Raw genomic sequence first — 6,948 nt, 5'->3', positions numbered from 1 at the left:
TCAAAAGTTCCCCAACCTAATTTATAGATTAGGCTTTAAATTTTTAATCGAAAGAAGCTTTGTTTGAGTTGATCATTTTATTAAAAATTTGGGATTTTATTCCCGGAGGTTTGGGTTTTAATATTTTGAGTCTGTCCTAGATCCTAAATCTATTTTAGGAACTAACAATAGTAACCCTAATGTAACCAATGTAGTGCAAAACCTAAACTTACCTTGACTAGATTAGGGAGACAACTAACCACCTAGGGGATTTAAAATCCATGAGTCTAGTTTCTCTATGAAAGAGTGGCAGAGATGTTGTTAATTATAGCATGAGGAGTTGAGGCCAACATCTAGAGAGGATCCTAATTGGCACCTTAACTTATGCAGGGAGAAAATGCCAGAGAAAAATGCAATTAAAGATTTTAGATACTTTTAAATTGATTTCTAATGCAATGTATGCTAATTGACTCATTGAAATGCATAAATATATATAAAGCAATTTCAAAAAAAGGCTTAAAAATATATTTTTTCTTAATATTGTATAACATCCCCTTAACAGAATTACAACTTAATAAGTTAGGTGGTCTACTAGAACCTGCAGGCGGGGAGGTGCCTAACAAGGTAGAGAGGATTTCAAAATACATGCATAAAAAACTCTTAACAATCCTGAGTTTATTTCTTAGAGCATTTGAGTTTCTATGTGACGCTAAAATTTTTAATTTTAATTTTGAGTAGAAAATATTTTTATTCATACCCTCATGAGCCTCCACATATCTCGGCTAAATCAAAAGCGGCACGAAAGAAAAGAAACTAGGAAAAATAAGCACCTATTTGCAGACAAAGTAAATCACTCACTCAATCAATCAAATTAATTAAATAAATAAATATCCATAGGCAAATGCCTTTTTATTACAACCTAAAATTTATAAAATTTTAAAGTTTCTTTGATAAAAACTTGGATTCTAATCCTAGGACTAACAAAAGTGATTTTGAGTGGGATACTGTCTATCTTCACTTCTTCATCCTTCTTCAAGCTCCTTGGATTCTTCAGGTCTGGATACCCAAAAAATAAGAAACTCTCCCTTAAAGGGATGTTTTCTTTTCTTTTGGATATTAAAAAATCATCCTAAATTGTGATGTCTAAATGGAAGAGCACTCTCCCCTAGGGATGTTCTCTCCACTTTAGATTCTAAGTTGGATGTAGTATCCCAACTCAAAGACTAACTTTCACAACTCAATAAAATTACATCAAATTTAGAATAAAATCTAGACTCCATGCAAAGTTATCCTAAATAACTAAATAAATATAATTTACATCCCAAGTAGTTAAATATATATTTGCATTAAAGTAAATCATGTAGTTAACTTACTTTTTTTTTTTTTTTTTTGGGGGGGGGGGGGGGGGGGGGGGGGGGGCTAAGCAATTAGTATCGACAAAGTTTTTTGGCAATTTAGAAATTGTTATACCCCCCTTTACTTTAACCCTGTAGGAGCATGACCACCTACAGAAAACTTAGTGAGCAAATATATTGTTCCTAATATAATGGTAATATAATTCCCATTATATTAATTCACATATTGCATTAAGTAAATAAACACTCACAAAAAATAGTCAATTCATCAAGCAACATGTAGTAAAGGCTCAAAAAATTTGCACATAAGTAATAGAAAAGTAAAAAGCCGCCTTGAAATTATTATATCCCCCTTTACTTTAACCCTATATGAGCAAGACCACCTATAGAAAACTTAGTGAGCAAATAGATTTTTCCTAACATATTGGTAATGAAGAGCACTTCTCCTTTAGACACTGAGGCTGGAGAATCAGTGGAGGTAGGAATTTGAGCTAGAGGCGGATGGATTTCTCTAGAGCTCACTAGAACTACTGGCAGGAGAAGGTTGACAAGTTGGGGGAATAAGAGAGGAAGGCTTCTGGAGCTATGAGGAAAATTTTTGAAAGCTTGGGAATAAATGGGGGTGAATGGATTGAACAACCCCATTAAAGTAACCCCTACAGTATGGATTGTTATGATGGCTCATACAGACCGTCATATGGCTGCCAAGTCAAAGGGGACAACCTGAGAAGTCTTTTTGAGTTCACAAAGGGGATTAGTTTAGGCCTTGGGGTAGCTTTATCCAGAGATCATGATGGGGGGACCGCCAGAGCTACATTTTCATTTTCTACTTTCGCCACTAACTATTGGGTGAAACAAGTTGAGGTGGAAACCTTGATAGGGGTCCTATTAATTTAATTAAGGGATTGCCTTTCCATGGTGAAGCCCAATTCAATGATATGGCTTAGGTTGACCCAAACTTGTATGGTTTAGGTCATTTTGGGGGCAACCTAAGTCAAGCCAAGTGGTGGGATTGATAGGGAAGAAGAATTGGCTCAAGGGGAATCCTATGCAAGTGTCAAGTTGGCTTGAATTGATTTGTGGTTGAAGATGGCTCATGTCAAAGTGATTTTAACCTTTTGGGCTAACCAAAATGTTGACCGAAGTCAACCCAAGGGATGGGCTGACTAGGGTAGGTGTGTTAGACATAAGGCCACCTAATATAGATATTAGTTTGGCCTTCTGGAGCCTAGGTTGGGAAATGGATCAACCCATAGCGGTTTTGACCACTTTGGGTTAGCCCAATTCCCAACTTGAGTTAATCTAAATGTTGGGTAAACCAGGGTACGTGCATTGGGTCATGGGGGACCTGATGCAACTATTAGTTTAACTTAATTTGTCTTGGGTTGAATTTGGCTCATTAAGACCTTGCTTTGGACATTTGGGTCAAACCATGTGGTAAACCAAAGTGGGCCCAAGGCTTGGGGCTTCAAAAGGGGTTCATCCTAAAGGTTTGAGTAGGTTTTGAAAGGCCTTGGAAAAGGGTTTTAAGGAATTAAAGGTGTATGTAAGCTTGGTCAAACTTAGTTTTCTTGGTCAACCAAGTTTACCTAGGGTTAAGGGTTGAGTCCATTAAGTTTGGATTGATCATTTGAACCAAATGGGAGTAGTCCTAAGTAGATAGAGGTTCATTTGGATTGAAATGGGTATTTAAACCCTCAAAGGGAATTTTAGTCGTTAACCAGGCCAAACCAAAGGCTAGGTTTGAGTATCCCTAATAATTCTTAGGACACATTGGGAGAGGTATTAGGGCTTGAAATGGTCATGCCATGCTGAACTTGCGGAAAAGACCAAAAATCCCCTTAAAGGGTATTTTGGTCATTTTGAACCCTAGTCAAACATGGGTAAAACAAATTCAAAAAAATTGAAATTTACTTGTTGACATGTCATAATAGAGATTCTGAACATATACAATGGTTTTGGGGAAGGTCCCAAGATCAATTTTCAATAAATGTGAAGTCATGTGGCATAGGCTGTAAATATTTGAAGGTTTTATAGCCTTTAGAAATCAATTCATTTTTTTGTGCTAGGGTCCTTAGATTGAGCTCAAATTTAGATAAACCCTAAATTAGAGGTCATTTACTAGGTTTCAAAGTGACAAAAAATCACCTAGAAAGAGTTTCAAAACTTGGGTTCTTAACCTTGGGATTTTACATGGAATCTTGAATTTAGATTGGATTTTGGTAAATTACTGAGTTTGAATTATCCATCTCAATCCCACTCAAATGAATAATTGAGATTGATTGGATGAGATTTGTAATTTGACTAAAAGCTGGTTTGAAGTCTATAATCAAAGGCTAGGGTTGAAGCTTGAATTGAGGATTGTACTGAAATTTATATTGGGACATATATGATTAACAAGTGGACACTTGTCAATCATCAAGTCACCAAGGAGGAATGCAGGTGGGTTCTGATAATGTCATATAGGAATGAGGTTAACATGGATTTTGGATGGAGATGGATCAGGAGAATAGTGCTTATTGCACTGGTTATCTAATGTTTATCCTTAATAGTTGTATTATAGTTCCTTTAAGCTTATTATCATTCAATGAAAACATATGTTTATTTTATGTTTGGTTTGAATTTTTCTCTTCCACGATTTTTCATTTTTGTTTCATTTATATTTGGCTATATTTTTCTCATGCTTAACTACTAAAATCTATTTACTACGTAGTGCTTGCACTTTGATTTCATTTAGCCAAAATAAAAATAACAATTAAAAATTATATAAAATAAAGATAATGATAAAACCCTAGATGATAGTTTGAAAGTACAATGCATAATAATTCATAATTTGAAAATCTTAATTATTAACTATTATATATCACTTAAGTATTTGACTTGACTTGAACTTTAAAAACTATACACTAATGCATTGACTATTAATTTAAACGATGAGTAATTGTGTTTAGGAAAAATAAGTGTATAATATAAATTAGATAGATCATAACAAACTTAAATATAGAATTAGTGATCTCTTAATCCTATCATAAAATTAATTAGTGTTGTAAGAGGATAAAAGCAAAATTCATATTTAAAATCATTAAATATGTAGCCCATAAGTGTGAAAAGTGAAAATATAAAAAATAATAAGAAGAATCTTGAAAAAGGTAAAAGATGAGAACATTTAAAAATTAATATCTATTGAAGCTCGTCCAAAAGCATTTGAATACTTAAATCAAATAGGACAAGAAAACTGAACTAAAATAGATGATTATGCACTAATTAACTTATAATTTAACTACAAGAAAAACTAATTCTTAAGTGATATATTATTCAATTCTGAAATTAAAAGTCAATTTTACACCTACATTCATTGTGGATAGATTCAATATAAACAATAGAAAGGATGACTAATAGGGATAATTATTATGAACTTTTAAATTAGAATTATAATTTTGATCATTCCAAATTACTTCTAGATTGTGTTGTATTATACGATATTTTAGTAATTATAAATTACCAAATTTTATTTTGTTTATTAAGTTAATCAATAGGTTATTACACCATTACTTGAGGACAAGTAAGTCCTTAAGAAAGGAGGAATTTGTTAAGCATAAATTATGTACTATTTATTATGTTCAAATTTATTGAAAATGTATTATTTTTGTTATATTTATACATGAAATATTCATAAGAAAAAGTTACAAGTATTGAAAGAGCGCCGCAATACCCACAAATTCCACATTGCATCACTTTTATCTACAATGCCACACCGCCTAATTCAGACATTCTAGTACCAGCCACTCAAAAATTTAAATAAAATTAGTACCCTATTGGAGCTAAGATCAGTACTATAGTGCTTCATAGCACCATAACATTAGAAATCAGCATCAAAGCACTTGAGTAAAAGGAATTTGAATGCCAGAGTGTTGATCATCACAATGTCGTAGCACCAAATTATGCTTTCAAGCACTACAATACTCAAAATTTCCAGCACAAAAATGAATCGATTATGAAATTGACGAGGCACACCGAATCAATCAAAAGACACATTGATTCAACCATTAAGCATACTAGTTCATTACAATGTTGAGGCTCTAGTTAATTTAATAACACCTCAACACCAACACTTTGAGTGTTGTGATGACTGATGTAATTTTCACACTTGTAATAAATAGTTTTTTAGTCTTTTATTAAGGAGTTCTATCATTTTTAGTTGAGTATTAAACTTTTGAGTTTTTTCCTTTAGTTCTCTCTTAAAGTAAAGTCTAAGGGAGGCTGGGAAGGGCAAGATACTTTTATTTGGATATCTTAGCTTATATTATATAAGTAATTATATTGTTAGAGGAAGAATGAGTGTGAAAAATATCAATTGATCCCTCATGGTGACATTTATCAATATTAATTCCCATGTATTTTTTTCTTTTATCAATGAAATGAACATGAGTTTACTTTTTGTGTTATCCATGTCTGGTTAAACCTTTCAGTTTTGGAATATTGATGTAAATGCATAGTAAGTACTAATATAAACTCTTATGCCTTGAATTAGTTTATATATGTTTTTAATATCTCTCGTTCTTAATTTAATGCGTACAATTACATTTGTAGTTAACATATAATATGATATATTGCCTCGATGAAAGAATATCAGAACAAATAAGAGTATTGAAATGGAATATTGTCATACTTAGACATATGATGTTAAATATTATAGGTTTTATGTAGACATTAAAATGATAGGAAGGTCAAAAACATCCCTTTTCATCCCTGCAATCTATACAAAGATCTAGGGATACATATGCCCTAGTCCACATCTAAAAATAAGTATATTATTAGGATCACATTCATTAGTCCAAAATACTTTATTTGCATTAGTACTTATTTATCTTGGAAGTCTCCATAAAGTGATAAAAACTCAAAAATAATTATTTCATTCAGTAGGATGTATCGTGCATCTATATTAAATAGTAGTAGTTTAATTATAATTAAGCATAACACTTCCTCATAGGATTAACACTCTTCTTTATCACTTTATTACTTAATCGGCATGTATACTTTCATATCTAGTGGCCTTTCATTATTTTATATATTAAAGAAACCTAATTATATTCATATTGCACTCTAGTTATGTGTATAGCTCACCGCTTAAGCTACCATAATTATAAATCCTTATAAAATCTATTAAGAGACTCAACCTACCTAGAATTAATTGGAGGAATTTAGAAGCTTGCTAAGTTTAAATTAAATAAGGAAGGAGGAATTATGGCTAGTTGCAAAAGAGTGAAATAATGGAAGGTGGCTGGCCCTTGATTGGCTTAATTCGGGTTTCCAATTGGGAAGGAGGCAAATAGGAGAAAAAATAAAGGGCGGGGGGGGGGGGGGGGGGGGGGGGGGGGGGGGGGGGGGGGGGGGGGGGGGGGGGGGGGGGACGAGGAGGTGGTTAGAAAGAATTAAGAGTGGGAAGGGAGTGGGTGGATGAGAAGAACTATGAGGTCGAAGACTTCCTGCGGCTGACGGGTGATACGTTTCCCTCACTTAGGGAATTCAAACTCTCACAAGAGCCCTCAAACTCACTAAAACACAAGTGCATGAAATTTTCTTCATAATAATCATCATATTCATCATCCCTCGA

This window comes from Dendrobium catenatum, unplaced genomic scaffold (genome assembly GCF_001605985.2).
Source record: "Dendrobium catenatum unplaced genomic scaffold, ASM160598v2 fragScaff_scaffold_153, whole genome shotgun sequence".
Lineage (NCBI taxonomy): Eukaryota > Viridiplantae > Streptophyta > Magnoliopsida > Asparagales > Orchidaceae > Dendrobium > Dendrobium catenatum.
The sequence above is the reverse complement of the archived record's forward strand: the minus strand, read 5'-3'. Positions refer to the sequence as shown.